The sequence below is a fragment of the Hevea brasiliensis genome, chromosome 1, assembly GCF_030052815.1.
Source record: "Hevea brasiliensis isolate MT/VB/25A 57/8 chromosome 1, ASM3005281v1, whole genome shotgun sequence".
NCBI lineage: Eukaryota > Viridiplantae > Streptophyta > Magnoliopsida > Malpighiales > Euphorbiaceae > Hevea > Hevea brasiliensis.
The window spans coordinates 82,746,395-82,764,567 of NC_079493.1; positions in this window are offsets into that span (position 1 = coordinate 82,746,395).

Consider the following 18,173-nt stretch of genomic DNA (forward strand, 5'->3'; position numbering starts at 1 on the left):
TAGTTTGACATAAAACATGACTCCACTTGAGTTGGGATTTTGTAACAGAGAGATTCTAGTGCATGGTAACATATGATTATAGGTTCATTTAAGGTAAACCTTATTACTAATTGGGTGGCCATGGCATGCTATGCTAGGTGTTAACCATGGTCTATGAGGTTCATAAAATGATTTAGAGAAATCATTTATGGTAAGAAAGAGTTCTGATGATATTAAGAGTTGATATCATTTCTCATTGCCAATTAGTGATGAGCCTAGTAAGTCACACACATACACAAGTTATCACCTATTTAAATATGATTTAATTAATTAATTAAAGAGTTTAATTGATTAATTAAATAGATTTGGTTTGCAATAAAATTGCAAAGTCCCTAGCATGACTTGAAACCAAATCTAGATTATTGGATGTGTAGTATAAATTAAATTTATATTTAAAGTGTTTAAATATGAATTTAATTGATGAGAAATTAATTAATAGAGATTAATTAATTAATTTATATTTGATATAAATTAATTAGAAGAAGAAAATAATTATTTTGGGTTAAGAACTCAAAATTAAGACACAGGGGCATTTTCGTCATTTCACAGTGTGACACGTGGCACCATGAGATGGTGACACATGGCATAACACATAAGCTTGCCAAATGTTTTTTTTTAATCATGTAAGATGATTAAAATCAAGATTAAATATAGGTTTGACACTTGGCACAATGTGATTGGGTCACTTAAACCTAGAGCTAATCAAAAGGTGACATGTGGCTAGGGTTTAATGTGTTAACCTAGCTATTTAAGTGTGGTTATGAATGGAAAACATAACCAGCAGCCTCTCCTCTCAATTGTCACGCCACTTTGAGCCTCTCCAGCCATTCTTCTTCATCTCTCATCAATTCAAAGAGATTAGCCATCAATCTCTTGAATTAAGAACACTAGAAATTGTTTCTAGTGTCCTGTTTACATCTCTAATCTCTTAAAAGGCAGAACTTGAATTTCTAATTAATAGAAAAGGCTTTAGAAGCTGTTCAAGGGCTGCCATAGGTGTTCTTGGTGTGGACAAGCTAGAGGGACAACATCCGTGTCCTCAAGACGAATCTCAAAGCGCAGACACGCCAAAGACATCAAGAGGTTAGTGTAATCGTTCTTGATTTAATCTAGGTTCTAAAATTAATCTGATTAATTTTAAAATCTTAAATGGCAAATACAGATCCAAAAACATATTAAAAGAGTTTTAATATGTTGTTTATCATTGAAATCAAATAGATAAAAATAAATCTTGCATGGTGCATGTGACCCTAGGTAAAATTATTGAATTCAATGGTATAAACTTGTGTTTTTCACGCCTGCCTTCAATTGGTATCAGAGCCACTATATTTGCCATTTAGATTGTTGATTATATGATTTAATTGTGTGATTTGATCATGAGATGATTGATCCATTGCTGGTTGCAATGGATGTGTGGCGGCACACAAGGTAAATCCACCATAGGTGGCGGCAACAATGCTTCTTCATGGTGGCGCAAGGTTTGCTTTTTAATTTACAATTGTTGTATGATCTAAAAGCTTATCTTATGTCTAATTAAATTGTTTAATTAGAATTTTAATTACACAATTAAATTATGATTCAAATCAGAATTTTAAAAAATGTTTGAATGTGATTCAAATCTGAATTTTAAAAGTTGTTTGAATGAGATTCAAATCTGAATTTTTAAAGTTGTTTGAATCATATTTAAATCTAATTTTTTAAAATTGATTCAATAAAATTCAGATCTGATTTTTTAAAAAATATTTGAATGTGATTCAAATCTGATTTTTTAAAAATTGTTTGAATGTGATTCAAATCTGAATTTTTGAAGTTGTTTGAATGTGATTCAAATCTGAATTTTTAAATTTGTTTGAATGAGATTCAAATCTGAATTTTTAAATTTATTTGAATCATATTCAAATCTGGATTTTTAAGTTGAATATGAGATATTCAATTTAATTTAAGAATGTATGTTTTATTTAATTGTTAAATAGTGATATGCATGATGGATGATCATGGACTATAAAAGACCAATGTGATTGGATTTATTTCTTTTATGTTTCTTTGGGATTGTAAATTAATTAATTTATTTTAATTTATTTTGGGCATGTATTATTAAGTTTGTAATAATATTTTGGGTTGTAATTTCATTTATTTAAGTTCTTGTAAATTCGCCTTGGTATGCCAAGGATTACTTTGTAATATTGGATTGCAAGAAGTTCAAGGAGGTCAAGAGCATTGGTGGGACCAGTGGGAGGAATTCAAGATCAAGTGTTGATTATGTACTCCTTCAGCAACTCTTGTAAAATGAATGAATGAAATGCACCTAGGAATGCCCTGATTCAATTCTTGGTGGCTCAGAATTGAATCCCTTAGAAAGTCCATGATCATACCATATTTACTGCTTATCCATGAATGCATGAGATGTATGGGAATGTATGCAATTATATGATATATGCATGCTAAATGGATAATGTGCAAAGTGAGACCTTAATAGTAATTAGAATGGCTATAAAATCTTCCAAACAAATGATTAAGTTGGAAATGCTATAATTAAAGTAATTATAACATAAGCCCTCCATTGGGGCAATTATTTTAAGAAATTTTAAATAGTTGCATGAGATGCAATTAATTTAAGAGATTTTCTTAAGAATAATTGTTAAGCATGAGATGTTGTAAATATGTAAATGGTTTGGTGGCCAATATTGGATGTACCTGAGGACATTAAAATTATTTGCATAATTACTGGCTCAATGGGATCAACTTAACTAATGCAAGATAAGTCAATATTGGATGTACCTGAGATTTTGAGCATTAGGGGTTAGCAAAAGGATTGAACCTCACATGAGATGTGATGGGCAAGGAGTTGCTCACTTATAGTTTATTGTAATTCCAATAATGGATGTACCTGAGGATGATCAATAGAATTATAAGAATTCAATCACCCACTAGAAATCCATCCAACTAGGATTTCCGTTTTCTACTTTGGAAGTGTAGGATTCGCTAAGTTAGTGGGAGGACCAATTTGATTAAAAGACCATAATCATTTTGGTTAATTACATGATACATTTACTAATTAATCTTGTTATTTTCTGCAGTTAATTTTCTGATAAAAATGAGCACAAAACAACCACCACCATCCAATATCCTTGCAAGCATACTTGATCACAACAGGTTGACAGGACCTAATCTGTCTGATTGGCTAAGAAATTTGAAACTTGTTCTGAACCTTGAACATATAGGATATGTTCTAGATTCAAATGTTCCTGGTCCCTTACCTCCAGAGGCCACACAAGAGGAACATGATACTTTGGACAAGTGGAAGGAGCATGATATGAGAGCTAAGTGTTACATGCTTGCTTCCATGAGTAATGAGTTACAGAAGCAACATGAGAACATGCAGAGTGCTAGTGAGATCCTCCTTCACCTACAAGAGTTGTATGGTGAGCACAAAGAGAATGCTAGGTATGAGATATCTAGACTTATTCCGTATGAGGATGTCCGAGGGATGTAATGTTGGGGATCATGTCCACAAGATGATTCGGCTGATTGAGCAGTTGGAACATCTTGACTTCAACATGGATTTCCAACTACAAACGGATTTGATCCTTCAGTCCCTTCCTGAGTCTTTTGGGAATTTTGTGACAAATTTCCATATGACTAAACAGGAATGCACCTTAGCTGAATTACTCAACATGCTGGTTATTGCCCAAAAGAATATGCCAGGCAATAAAGGAAAAGAGGTAGCTTTGGTTGCATCTTCTTCTGGAAAGTCCAACAAGAAGAAGGGCAATAAGAAAAAGAAACCTCGATTCTGGTCCTTCCAAGAAAATAGCTAAACAGAAAAGGAAGACTAAAGTCGATGAAGGCAAAGGAAAGTGTTTCCACCGCCAAAAGGATGGGCACCGAAAAGGAACCGCCTGCAGTATCTTGCTTCTCAAGGACAAGAAGGATACACCTTCTAAGGTATGTCCATATCTTGTTATTTAGATTCGATGATACTCATAGTTCATCTACAGCTTGGGTTTTAGATATCAAATGCGCTTCTCACATTTCTAATGATATGCAGGAACTAGCAAACAAGAGTACTTGCGTTCTCAAGATATTAGAGTCCGGATTGGCAATGGCTCAACTGTTGAAGCTTTAGCCATAGGATCTAATTCTTATTACATGTTTTGACATGTTTTGTGTTTGGATAATATTTTATATGTACCTGATGCTTTTAAGAACATCATTTCTATATCTAGTTTGACTAGAAATGGCTATGAATTTCAGTTCATCGATGATGTTTGCAATATTTATTTTGGAAATAAATATGTTGGTTCGGTTATATGAATGATGGTCTTTATTATTTGGATAATAATGACAAACACAAATTGAATGCAAGTGATCTAAAAGAATACAATGCCATGGTGAAAACCAACTCAAGTTCAAAATATATTTGGCACTTAAGGTTATGTCATGTTGCGAAGATAGGATTGCAAAATTGGAGAAAATGGGGATTTTATCCTCATTGGGCTCTGAGCCTACTCCAACTTGTGAATCTTGCCTTCAAGGCAAAATGACTAGATCACCCTTTGTTGGACAAGGGCTAAGAGTCGAAAATATTTTGGAACTAATACATAGTGATGTATGTGGTCCGTTTAAAGAAATGGCTAGAGGGCTTTCATTATTTTATTACCTTTATCGATGATAAATCAAGGTTTGGGTATTTGTATTTGATGAAATACAAACATGAATCCTTTGAAAAGTTCAAAGAATTTAAATCAAGTAGAAAATCAAACAGAAAAATATTAAAGCTCTTCGATCGATCGTGGAGGTGAATATTTGAGTAATCGAATTTGATGAATACTTGAGAGAGCATGGCATTGTTTCTCACCGACTCCTCCAGAACGCCACGGTGAATGGTGTATCTGAAGGAGAAATCGTACTATTGGATATGGTACGAAGTATGATGAGCTATACAGATATGCCAATCTCCTATTGGGGATTTTCATTAGAATCAGCTTTATATATTCTGAAAAGGATTCCATCAAAATCGCTTTCTTCCACACCTTATGAGATATGGCATGGAAGAAAACCAAGTCTTAAGCATGTTAAGATTTGGGGTTGTCCAAATTATATCAAAAGTCAACACCGATAAATTGGAGACCGATCGTAAAAGGTCGATTTGTTGGATATCCAAAAGATAGTTTTGGATATTATTTTTATTTGCCTACTTCACAAAAAGGTTGTGATAAGTAGAGATGCCACATTTCTTGAACAACTTTGTTCAAGAAGGAGGCAAAGGAACGCAAATAGAGTTAGAATTGGGGAATTTCGACCAACCATCAGATCGGATGGATATAGATCCATCTAGTCAACCTATACCCATTGATGAAACATCTACACTGTTCCTCGTAGAACAACTGTGGTATCTCACCCACTGAGATATGGTTTTCTTCATGAAGAAGAACAAGAGTTGTCTACTCATGAAGAAGTAGATCATGGAGATGATCCACTTACCTATGAAGAAGCTATATCGATATAGACTCTTCAAAATGGATTGATGCTATGAAATCCGAGATTGATTCCATGTATAAGAATCAAGTTTGGGATCTTGTTGACCCACCAAGGTATTGTACCTATAGGGAATAAATGGGTTTTCAAGAAGAAAATTGGTTCGATGGAAAGGTAGAGACCTATAAGGCAAGGCTAGTAGCGAAGGGGTTTCGCCAAAGGCAAGGAATAGACTATGAGGAGACTTTCTCACTTTGCCATGCTTAAATCAATTAGGATTTTATTAGCAATAGTGCATACTATGATTATGAGATTTGGCGGATGGATGTCAAAATGCTTTTCTCAATGGATACATTGAAGAAAACATTTTCATGGAACAACCTAGGGATTTGAATCCCAAGATGGTTCCAAGGTATGCAAGCTAAAGTGATCCATTTATGGGTTGAAACAAGCTTCGAGGAGTTGGAACATCCGCTTTGATGAAGCCATTAAATCCTTTGGTTTTATCAAAAATGAGGATGAGCCATGTGTATATAAGAAGGTTAGTGACAAGCTATCACTTTCCTTGTCTTATATGTGGATGACATCGTTGATAGGTAATGATACGGTATGTTGACAACTATAAAGGTATGGTTGTCAAATACATTCTCCATGAAAGACTTAGGGAGGCAACCTATATTCTTGGGATTCGCATCTATAGAGATAGAGCGAAAGAATAATTGGTTTATCCCAAAGTCTATACTTGGAAAAGGTGTTAAAGAGGTTTAACATGCTTGATTCAAGAGAGGATTGTTACCAGTGAGACATGGTATCCATCTTTCTAAAGAGATGTCTCCAAAGACACCAAGAAAGAGATAAGATGGCAGGATTCCATATGCTTGCTATTGGAAGTTTAATGTATGCAATGTTGTGTACTAGGCCGGATATCGCATATCTTTATTAGTTTGACTAGCGGTATCAATCCAATCCGTGTTTGGAACATCGATAGTTGTCAAGAATATCCTTAAGTACTTGAGAAGAACTAAGGATTTATTCTTGATTTATGGAGGTGGAGGCTTGCAATTGGATGGTTATACTGATTCGATTTCCAATCGATATCGATGATAGAAAGTCTACCGATATGTGTTCATTTGTAATGGAGGTGCGATCGGTTGGAAGAGTTCCAAGCGAGCACGCATCGCAGATTCCACTCGAGGTGAGTATATTCTGCATCGAATCTTTGCAAAGGAAGTCGCTTGGATAAAGAAGTTCGTGACAGAACTTACAGAGTTCCTTCCATTGAGTCAGCTTCCATTACCTTTGTGACAACAATGGAGCAATCATACTGAGCTAAGGAACCAAGGTCTCACCAGAAATCCAAACACATAGAAAGGCGCTACCACATTATCGGAGAAATAGTTGGGCGGCGATGTAGCCATGCAGAAAATAGCATCACTGAAAATCCGGTGATCCATTCACTAAGCCTATGTCACGCACTCAGTTAGACCGACATCTTGAGAAGATAGGTCTAAGATATTGTAATGAATGGCTCTAGTGCTAGTGGGAGATTGTTAGTAGTATGCCCTAGAGCATATCATTTAGTATGTATCTTGTACATATTTTAATAATAAAAGGCATTTCCACTTTTCCGTTTACATAATATATTTATGTGTAATAGAAAAGGTCCATTGATATTTTGTTAGAAATATTATTCTTAAGTTGTTAAGAATATGAGTGACAATATTTCTAGCACAAAGTATCATAAATAGGTTCACAATCGAGGATACTTCATAATAAGGACATGACTTATCCGTAAAGATTGTATTCATGTTTGTTCCCAAGTTATTTATATGAGATATAAATAAGATGGAATGGTGAGTCTCATGCCATATAACAAACATGATAGGCACTTATAAATGATAAGTAGGCCGAACCAGTGACACTTATGACAAGCACATGGAGTTTACTCTTGTCAATGTTTTGTCATAAATCATATCAGTGCATATAATCTTTAGACCTGAGATAGCACAGTTATCTTGTATATAGGTAGTTTGAGTTTGATCGCTTTCATACTTGTACTATGTATGGGTATATGGGCATGTGTTGGCTTTTGCTAGTCATATATGGAGGTAGGTGTTGATCAAGATGGAATCTGTTCCTCTAAGTAAATAGAGATAAAATCCTATGTTCATTTAATTGTTCTTGATGTTTCAAGTTCCTGGCCAGACAAATAGATTTATTCGTAAAAGAGTTTCGATGAGAAAAATCTTTTAATCAAGAACTGGAATTAAAAGAGAACATAATATTCATAGCAAATGGAGTTTGACATAAACCATGACTTCAGCTTGAGTTGGGATTTTGTAACAGAGAGATTCTAGTGCATGGTAACATATGATTATAGGTTCATTTAAGGTAAACCTTATTACTAATTGGGTGGCCATGGCATGCTATGCTAGGTGTTAACCATGGTCTATGAGGTTCATAAAATGATTTAGAGAAATCATTTATGGTAAGAAAGAGTTCGATGATATTAAGAGTTGATATCATTTCTCATTGCCAATTAGTGATGAGCCTAGTAAGTCACACACATACACAAGTTATCACCTATTTAAATATGATTTAATTAATTAATTAAAGAGTTTAATTGATTAATTAAATAGATTTGGTTTGCAATAAAATTGCAAAGTCCCTAGCATGACTTGAAACCAAATCTAGATTATTGGATGTGTAGTATAAATTAAATTTATATTTAAAGTGTTTAAATATGAATTTAATTGATGAGAAATTAATTAATAGAGATTAATTAATTAATTTATATTTGATATAAATTAATTAGAAGAAGAAAATAATTATTTTGGGTTAAGAACTCAAAATTAAGACACAGGGGCATTTTCGTCATTTCACAGTGTGACACGTGGCACCATGAGATGGTGACACATGGCATAACACATAAGCTTGCCAAATGTTTTTTTTTTAATCATGTAAGATGATTAAAATCAAGATTAAATATAGGTTTGACACTTGGCACAATGTGATTGGGTCACTTAAACCTAGAGCTAATCAAAAGGTGACATGTGGCTAGGGTTTAATGTGTTAACCTAGCTATTTAAGTGTGGTTATGAATGGAAAACATAACCAGCAGCCTCTCCTCTCAATTGTCACGCCACTTTGAGCCTCTCCAGCCATTCTTCTTCATCTCTCATCAATTCAAAGAGATTAGCCATCAATCTCTTGAATTAAGAACACTAGAAATTGTTTCTAGTGTCCTGTTTACATCTCTAATCTCTTAAAAGGCAGAACTTGAATTTCTAATTAATAGAAAAGGCTTTAGAAGCTGTTCAAGGGCTGCCATAGGTGTTCTTGGTGTGGACAAGCTAGAGGGACAACATCGGTGTCAAGACGAATCTCAAAGGCGCAGACATCTGCAAAGACATCAAGAGGTTAGTGTAATCGTTCTTGATTTAATCTAGGGTTCTAAAATTAATCTGATTAATTTTAAAATCTTAAATGGCAAATACAGATCCAAAAACATATTAAAAGAGTTTTAATATGTTGTTTATCATTGAAATCAAATAGATAAAAATAAATCTTGCATGGTGCATGTGACCCTAGGTAAAATTATTGAATTCAATGGTATAAACTTGTGTTTTTCACGCTTCCGTTCCTTCATCTTTATGATGAGATTGGTTTGAAAATGAATTGATTTGATTATTGAGATTTGAATTGTGAGTTGAAATGAAGTTATTGGAGTTGTATTTGAGAAAACATATTGGGAGTGTGTTTCTTTGCAGGTTTTGAAGAACTGTTTTCTCAAAATACAGCCAGCACTCTGCCGAAATTTTGAAAATTTTTTATAACACCAGATTTTAATCGATGATTTAAATTTCACAAAAATTGTTTTAAAATCCCTTGTAGTATATCTAATGGGTTATCGGTAGGCGAAGTACGGTAATTCATTAGGTGTACTACGGGATCTTGTTACATCTTACAAAGGAGTAGGGTGTGACAACCATAGTCTGCTAGGAGTTCGAATGTACCTGAGCTACACAGACATGATGGAACTTCAGAACAGCTCTATAGAATATGTTAAGGGGAAACCAAAGCCCGACTTTTAATTATTCTTCATACACCATGATCAGGTCGGTTTCTTCAAAGAAATGATTGGCTCAAAGATTGCTATGACATCTGATAAGTTCGAAGGAGTCAGTCAGAAGGTTGTACTCTTGGCTAATGGATTGAAAATCGATCTCCTTAAGGACTGATGGCAACTCGTCCACAGGTAAGTTCTCTTTCCATGAAGACGATGCTTGTTTTGACATGGTCGTTCGACCATGGACTGGTAGCTCACTCGGTCTGGCCACTTCACCTTCATCATATGTCTACGAAATGTGAATAGAAGGAGGACTGGTACCTCTCTGACCTTCGGTACCACTCATTTTCAAAGATAAAGATGAAATTGATCGGAAAAAGATTAAAGCTCTTACCGGAGTGTAAAACGGTGTCAAAAAACTTCAGAAGGCAGGAAAGAATGTCATAGTTGCTCAGAGGATCCTAAAATGGCGTAAGTAGGCAAATGGCCAATACTCTTCCCTATTTATACCTTCTCGAGCATTAAATGCTCACGAAGCCCCAAGAAACGCATCGATTAATGGGATTAGACAGTTTTGATGACTCATTAAAGGCAAATTCCAGAAATGTGGTAGGGAGATCGGATATTTACAGAGCGATCAGGAGAGATCAGTCAATGAGTGTGAGTTGTGAGATCATATTGGATACAGTTATAAGAGATCGGAAAATAATGTAATAATAAAATAAAATAAAATAAACCATCAATTTTGAATAAATAAAACTTCATTTCATTTCCAAAAGGTCATATTACTGTTAGTAGTATGCCCTAGAGCATATCATTTAGTATGTATCTTGTATATATTTTATTAATAAAAGGCAATTTCACTTTTCCATTTACATAATATATTTATGTGTAATAGAAAAGGTCCTTTGATATTTTGTTAGAAATTCTATTCTTAAGTTGTTAAGAATATGAGTGAGTATTTCCACCACAAAGTGTCACAAATAGGTTCACAATCGAGGATACTTCACACAGGACATGACTTATCCAGAAAGATTGTATTCATGTTTATTCCCAAGATATTTATATGAGATATAAATAAGATGGAATGGTGAGTCTCATGCCATATAACAAACATGATAAGCACTTACACATGATAACTAGGCTGAACCAGTGACGCATATGACAAGCACACCGAGTTTACTCGTCAATGCATTGTCATTTATCATATCAGTGCATATAATCTTTAGACTTGAGATAACACAGTTATCTTGTATATAAGTGGTTTGAGTTTGATACTGCTTTCATACTTGTACTGTGTATGGGTATATGGGCATGTGTTGGCTCCTACTAGTTATATATGGAGATAGGTGTTGATCAAGATGGAATCTGTTACCCTAAGTAAATAGGGATAAAATCCTATGTTCATTTAATTATTCTTGATGTTTCAAGTTCCTGGCCAGATAGACAAATTTAGTCAGAAAAGAGTTTTTGAAAAGAAAATCTAATTAATCAAGAACTGGAATTAAAAGAGAACATAATATTCATAGCAAATGGGGTTTGACATAAACTATGACTCCAGCTCGAATTAGGATTTTGTAACAGAGAAATTCTAGTGCATGGTAACATATGATTAAAGGTTCATTTAAGGTATTCCTTATTACTGATTGGGTGGCCATGGCACGCTATGCTAGGTATCAATCATGGTCTATGAGATGCATGAAATGATTAAGAGAAATCATTTATGGTAAGAAAGAGTTCTGATGATATTAAGAGTTAATATCATATCTTATTGCCAATTAGGTATGAGCCTAGTGAGTCACACACATACACAAGATAATCACCAAGTACAATGTGATTTAATTGATTAATTAAAGATTTTAATTGATTAATTAAATAGGTTTGGTTTGCAATAAGATTGCAAAGTCCCTAGCATGACTTGAAACCAAATCTGGGTTATTAGATGTATATCATAAGTTAAATTTATATTTAAAGTGTTTAAATATGAATTTAATTGTGACAAATTAATTTATAGAGATTAATTAATGAATATTTGATATAAATTGATTTGTAGAGGAGAAATAATGATTTTGGGTTGAGAACTCAAAATTACAACATAAGGGTAATTTAGTCATTTCACATAGTGACATGTGACACCATGAGATGGTGACACATGGCATCATATAAGCTTCCCATTTGTCTTCTTATCATGTAAGATGATCAAAGTCAAGATTAAGTCTAGCTTTGACACTTGACTTAATGTGATTGAGTCAATTAAAAATAAGATGCAATGAGGTGGTGACATGTGGCATAGGGTTTAAGTGACTTAATGACCTAATTATATAAAAGGCAAAAGAAAAGAAGAAACATAACACTCTTATTCTCTTCCTAAAGGTGGTAGCACACCTCTCTCCCTCTCCTCTTCATCTTGTCTCATCAATTCAAAGAGAATTGCCCAAAATCCTTTGCATTAAAATTGCTAGAAATTGTTTCTAGTATCCTATACATACATACTACCTCTCTGAAGGCAAAAATCCAATTTATAATTGGTTGGAAAAGGCTTGAGAAGCAAATTGGGGGCTGCCCATTGGTGATCTTGGTGTGGACAAGCTAGAGGGATAACACTTGGGGTCCTAGGTGCTTCCTAAAGGTGCCAATTACATTCATTATGCATCAAAGAGGTTAGTGCTCTAACTTCTCTTGTAAACTAGGGTTTAAATGAATTAATTTGTTAATTCCCAATCTTGAATGGAAAACATAGATCCTAATACATATTAAAAGTGTTTTAATATGCAATTGAGAATTGAAATTAATTAGGCACATAAGAGATATGATATGATGCATGTAACCCTAGAAGAAAATTTTTAAAATTTAATGCTCTAATCAACTCATCAACATGCTTCGGCTCCATCAATTGGTATCAGAGCCACTATATTTGCCATTTAGATTGATTATTGAGATTTAATTTTGTGATTGAATTGATCTAAAGCTGTTTGGATTAACCAATGGTGGCGGCATGCATGTTGAGGTCCTCATGTGTGGCGGCTTGCGTGGTTGTGTACACCAACCATGCGCATGGTTTTAGGTTTAATGTATGGGCTTGGTTTTTAACGCCCATAATTAGGCCCATGCTTAATTAGATTGTTTAATTAAGAATTTTAGTCACACAATTAAATTTTGATTCAATTGTTTGAATGAGATTCAAATATGAAATTTTAAATTTGTTTGAATGAGATTCAAATCTGAATTTTTAAATTTATTTGAATGAGATTCAAATTTGAATTTTTAAATTTATTTGAATGAGATTCAAATTTGAATTTTTAAATTTATTTGAATGAGATTCAAATCTGAATTTTTTAGTTGAATATGAGATATTCAATTTAGTTTTAGTATGTATGTTTTATTTAATTGTTAAATGGTAATATGCATGATGGATGATCATGAACAACAAAAGACTAATGTGATTAGATTTATTTCTTTTATTTTTCTTTGGGTTATAAAATAATTAATTTTATTTTTGGTGGCATGTATTATAAGTGTTGTAATAATTTTGATAGTAATTTCATTTATTTGAGGACTTTAAAGTCTATATTCTTGTAAATTCGCCTTGGTATGCCAAGGATTACAATGTAAATGGATTGTAAGAAGATCAAGGAGGTCAAGAGCATTGGTGGGACCAATGGGAGGAATTCAAGATCAAGTGTTGATTATGTACTCCTTCAGTAATTCTTGTAAAATGAATGAATGAAATGCACCTAGGATTGCCCTAATTCAATTCTTGGTGGCTTAGAATTGAATCCCTTAGAAAGTCCATGATCATATCATATTAATTATTTATCCATGTATGCATGAGATGTATGGGAATGTATGCAAGTATATGATATATGCATGCTAATTGGATAATGTGCAAAGTGAGACCATAATAGTAATTAAGCCGACTACTGAATCTTCCAAACAAATGATTAAGTTGGAAATGGTATAATTAAAGTAATTATATCATGGGCCCTCCGTTGAGGCAATTATTTTAAGAAATTTTAAATACTTGCATGTGATGCATTTAATTTAAGATATTTTCTTAAAAATAATTGTTAAACATGAGATGTTGTAAATATATAAATAAGTTGATGGCCAATAATGGATGTACCTGAGGATATTAAAATTATTTGCATGTTTACTGGCTCAATGGGATCAACTTAACTAATGCAAGATAAATCAATAATGGATGTGCCTGAGATTTTGAGCATTAGAGGCTAGATAAAGGATTAAACCTCACATGAGATGTGATGGGCAAGGAGTTGCTCACTTATAGTTTATTGTAATTCCAATAATGGATGTGCCTGAGGATGATCAATAAGACTATAAAAATTCAATCACCCACTAGAAATCCATCCAACTAGGATTTTCGTTTCCTACTTTGGAAGTGTAGGATTTGCCAAATTAGTGGGAGGACCAATTTGATTAAAAGACCATAATCATTTTGGTTAATTACTTGATACATTTACTAATTAATCTAGTTATTTTCTGTAGTTATTCTTCTGATAATAATGAGCACACAACAACCACCACCATCCAATATCCTTACGAGCATACTTGATCACAATAGGTTGACAGGACCTAATCTTTCTTATTGGCTAAGAAATTTAAAACTTATCTTGAACCTAGAATGCATTGGTTATGTTCTAGACTCAAATGTTCCTAGTCCCTTACCTCCAAAGGCCACTCAAGAGGAACATAACACTTTGGACAAGTGGAAGGAGCATGATATGAGAGGCAAGTGTTACATGCTTGCTTCTATGAGTAATGAGTTACAGAAGTAGCATGAAAATATGCAAAGTGCTAGTGAGATCCTCCTTCACCTACAAGAGTTATATGGTGAGCATAGTAGGAATGCTAGGCATGAGATATCTAGGCAGCTATTTTGAATGAGGATGTCTGAGGGACAGAATATTGGGGATCATGTCCACAAGATGATTCAGCTTATAGAGCAGCTGGAACATCTTGACTTTAACATGGATTTCCAACTGCAGACGGATTTAATCCTTCAGTCCCTACCTGAGTCATTTGGGAATTTTGTGACAAATTTCCATATGACTAAGCAAGAATACACCTTGGCTAGTTTACTTAACATGCTTGTTATTGCCCAAAAGAATATCCCGGGCAATAAATCAAAAGAGGTAGCTTTTATTGCATCTTCTTCTGCTGGAAAGTCCAATAAGAAGAAGTGCAATAAGAAAAAGAAACCTCAAGTTCCAGGACCTTCCAAGAAGATAGCCAAACAAAAAGGGAAGACCAAAGCTAATGGAGGCAAAGGAAAGTGTTTCCACTGCCAGAAGGATGGGCACTAGAAAAAGAACTGCCTAGAGTATCTTACATCTTTGAAGAACAAGAAGGATACACTTTCAGAAGGTATGTCTATATCTTGTTTTTTAGATGCTGATGATGCTCATAGTACATCTATAGCTTGGGTTTTAGATACTGGTGTCAGTTCTCACATTTCTTATGATATGCAGGAACTAACAAACAGTAGCAGCTTGCATGCTCGAGATGTTAGACTCTGGATTGGCGATGGCTCAACTATTGAAGCTTTAGCCATAGAATCTAAATTTTTTTACATGTGTGGACATGTTTTGTGTTTGAATAATATTTTGTATGTGCCTGATGCTTTTAAGAACATCATTTCTATATCTAGTTTGACTAGAAATGGTTATGAATTTCAGTTCACAGATGATGTTTGTAATATTTATTTTGGAAATAAATATGTTGGCTCGGGTTATATGCATGATGGTCTTTATTATTTGGATAATAATGATAAACACAAATTGAATGCAAGCAATCTAAAAGAATGCAATGCTATGATGAAAATCAACTCAAGATCAAAATATCTTTGGCACTTAAGATTAGGTCATGTTGCAGAAGATAGGATTGCAAAACTAGAGAAAATGGGGATTTTATCCTCATTGGGTTCTCAACCTACTCCAACTTGTGAATCCTGCCTTTAGGGTAAAATGATTAGATCACCCTTTGTTGGACAAGGACAAAGAGCTAAAAATATTTTAGAGCTAATACATAATGATGTATGTGGTCCATTTAAGGAAATGGCTAGAGGCAGTTTTCATTACTTTATTACCTTTACTTATGATAAATCAAGGTTTGGGTATTTATATTTGATGAAATGCAAACATGAATCCTTTGAAAAGTTCAAAGAATTTAAATCTGAAGCAGAAAATCAAACAGGAAAAGCTATTAAAACTCTTCGATCAGATCATGGAGGTGAATACTTAAGTACTGAATTTGATGAATACTTGAAAGAGCATGGCATTATTTTCCACCTGACTCCTTTAGGAACACCATAGTTGAATGGTGTATGTGAAAGGAGAAATCGTACCCTATTAGATATGGTACGTAGTATGATGAGCTATACTGATATGCCAATCTCCTTTTGGGGATTTGCATTACAATCAGCTTTGCATATTCTGAATAGGATTCCATCAAAAATAGTTTCTTCCACACCTTATGAGATATGGCATGGAAGAAAACCAAGTCTTAAGCATGTTAAGATTTGGGGTTATCCAGCTTATATCAAAAAGCTGAACACTGATAAATTGGAAACCATATCAGAAAATGATCGATTTGTTGGATATCCAAAAGAAAGTTTTGGATACTATTTTTATTTGCCTACATCACAAAAGGTTATGGTAAGCAGAGATGCCATATTTCTTGAACAACAGTTTATTCAAGAAGTAGGCAAAGGAAGGCAAATAGAGTTAGAATTGGAGAATTCTAACTTACTAACAGATCAAATGGATATAGATTCATCTAGTCAACCTATACCTATTGATGAAACATCTACAGTAATTCCTCGCAGATCAACCAGGATATCTCACCCACCAGTGAAATATGGTTTTCTTCATGAATATGAACAAGAGTTATTTAATCATGAAGAAGTAGATCATAGAGATGATCCACTTACCTATGAAGAAGCTATATCAGATATAAACTCTTCAAAATGGATAGAAGCTATGAAATCCAAAACTGATTCCATGTATAAGAATCAAGTTTAGGATCTTGTTAATCCACCTGAAGGTATTATACCTATAGGAAATAAATGGGTTTTCAAGAAGAAAATTGGTTTTGATGGAAAGGTAGAGACCTACAAAGCAAGGCTAGTAGCGAAAGGGTTTCACCAAAGGTAAGGAATCGACTATAAGGAGACTTTCTCGCCTGTTGCCATGCTTAAATCAATTAGGATTCTATTAGCAATAGCTGCATACTATGATTATGAGATTTGGTAAATGGATGTCAAAATAGCTTTTCTCAATGGATACATTGAAGAAAACATTATCATGGAACAACCTAGGGGTTTTGAATCCCAAGATGGTTCTAAGGTATGCAAGCTAAAGCGATCTATTTATGGGTTAAAACAAGCTTCGAGGAGTTGAAACATCTGTTTTGATGAAGCCATTAAGTCATTTGGTTTTATCAAAAATATGGATGAACCATGTGTATATAAGAAGGTTAGTGATAGTGCTATCACTTTCCTTGTCTTATATGTGGATGATATTCTATTGATAGGTAATGACATAGGTATGTTGACAGCTGTAAAGGTATGGTTGTCAAATACATTCTCCATGAAAGTCTTAGGGGAGACAACCTATATTCTTGGAATTTACATCTATAGAGATAGAGCGAAAAGAAAAATTGGTTTATCCTAAAGTCTATACTTAGAAAAGGTGTTAAAAAGGTTTAACATGCTTGATTCTAAGAGAGGATTATTACCAGTGAGACATGGTATCCACCTTTCTAAAGAGATGTCTCTAAAGAAACCTAAAGAAAGAGATAAAATGGCCAGGATTCCAAATGTTTCGGCTATTGGAAGTTTGATGTATGCAATGATGTGTACCAAGCTGGATATCGCACATGCTGTTAGTTTGACTAGCAGGTTTCAATCCAATCTAGGTTTAGAACACTGGATAGCTGTCAAGAATATCCTTAAGTACTTGAGAAGAACTAAGGATTTATTCTTGATTTATGGAGGTGGTGACTTGCAATTGGATGGTTATACTAATTCTAATTTTCAATCAGATATCGATGATAGAAACTCTACCTCTGGGTTTGTGTTCATTTATAATGGAGGTACAGTCAGTTGGAAGAGTTCCAAACAGAGTACGACTGCTGATTCCACTACAGAGTTTGAGTATATTCTTTGCATCGAATCTTTGTAAAAGAAGTCGCTTGGATAAAGAAGTTCACGATAGAACTTGCAGTACTTCCTTCCATTGAGTCAGCAGTTTCTCTCTACTGTGACAACAATGGAGCGGTCATACAGGCTAAGGAACCCCGGTTTCACCAGAAATCCAAATACATAGAAAGGCGCTACCACATTATCAGAGAGATAGTTGGGTGAGGTGATGTAGCCATGCAAAAAATAGCATCAACTGAAAATCCAGCTGATCCATTCATGAAGCCTATGTTACAATCTCAGTTAGACCAACATCTTGAGAAAATGGGTCTAAGATGTTGCAATGAATGGCTCTAGTGTTAGTGGGAGATTGTTAGTAGTGTGCCCTAGAGTATATCATTTAGTATGTATCTTGTACATATTTTATTA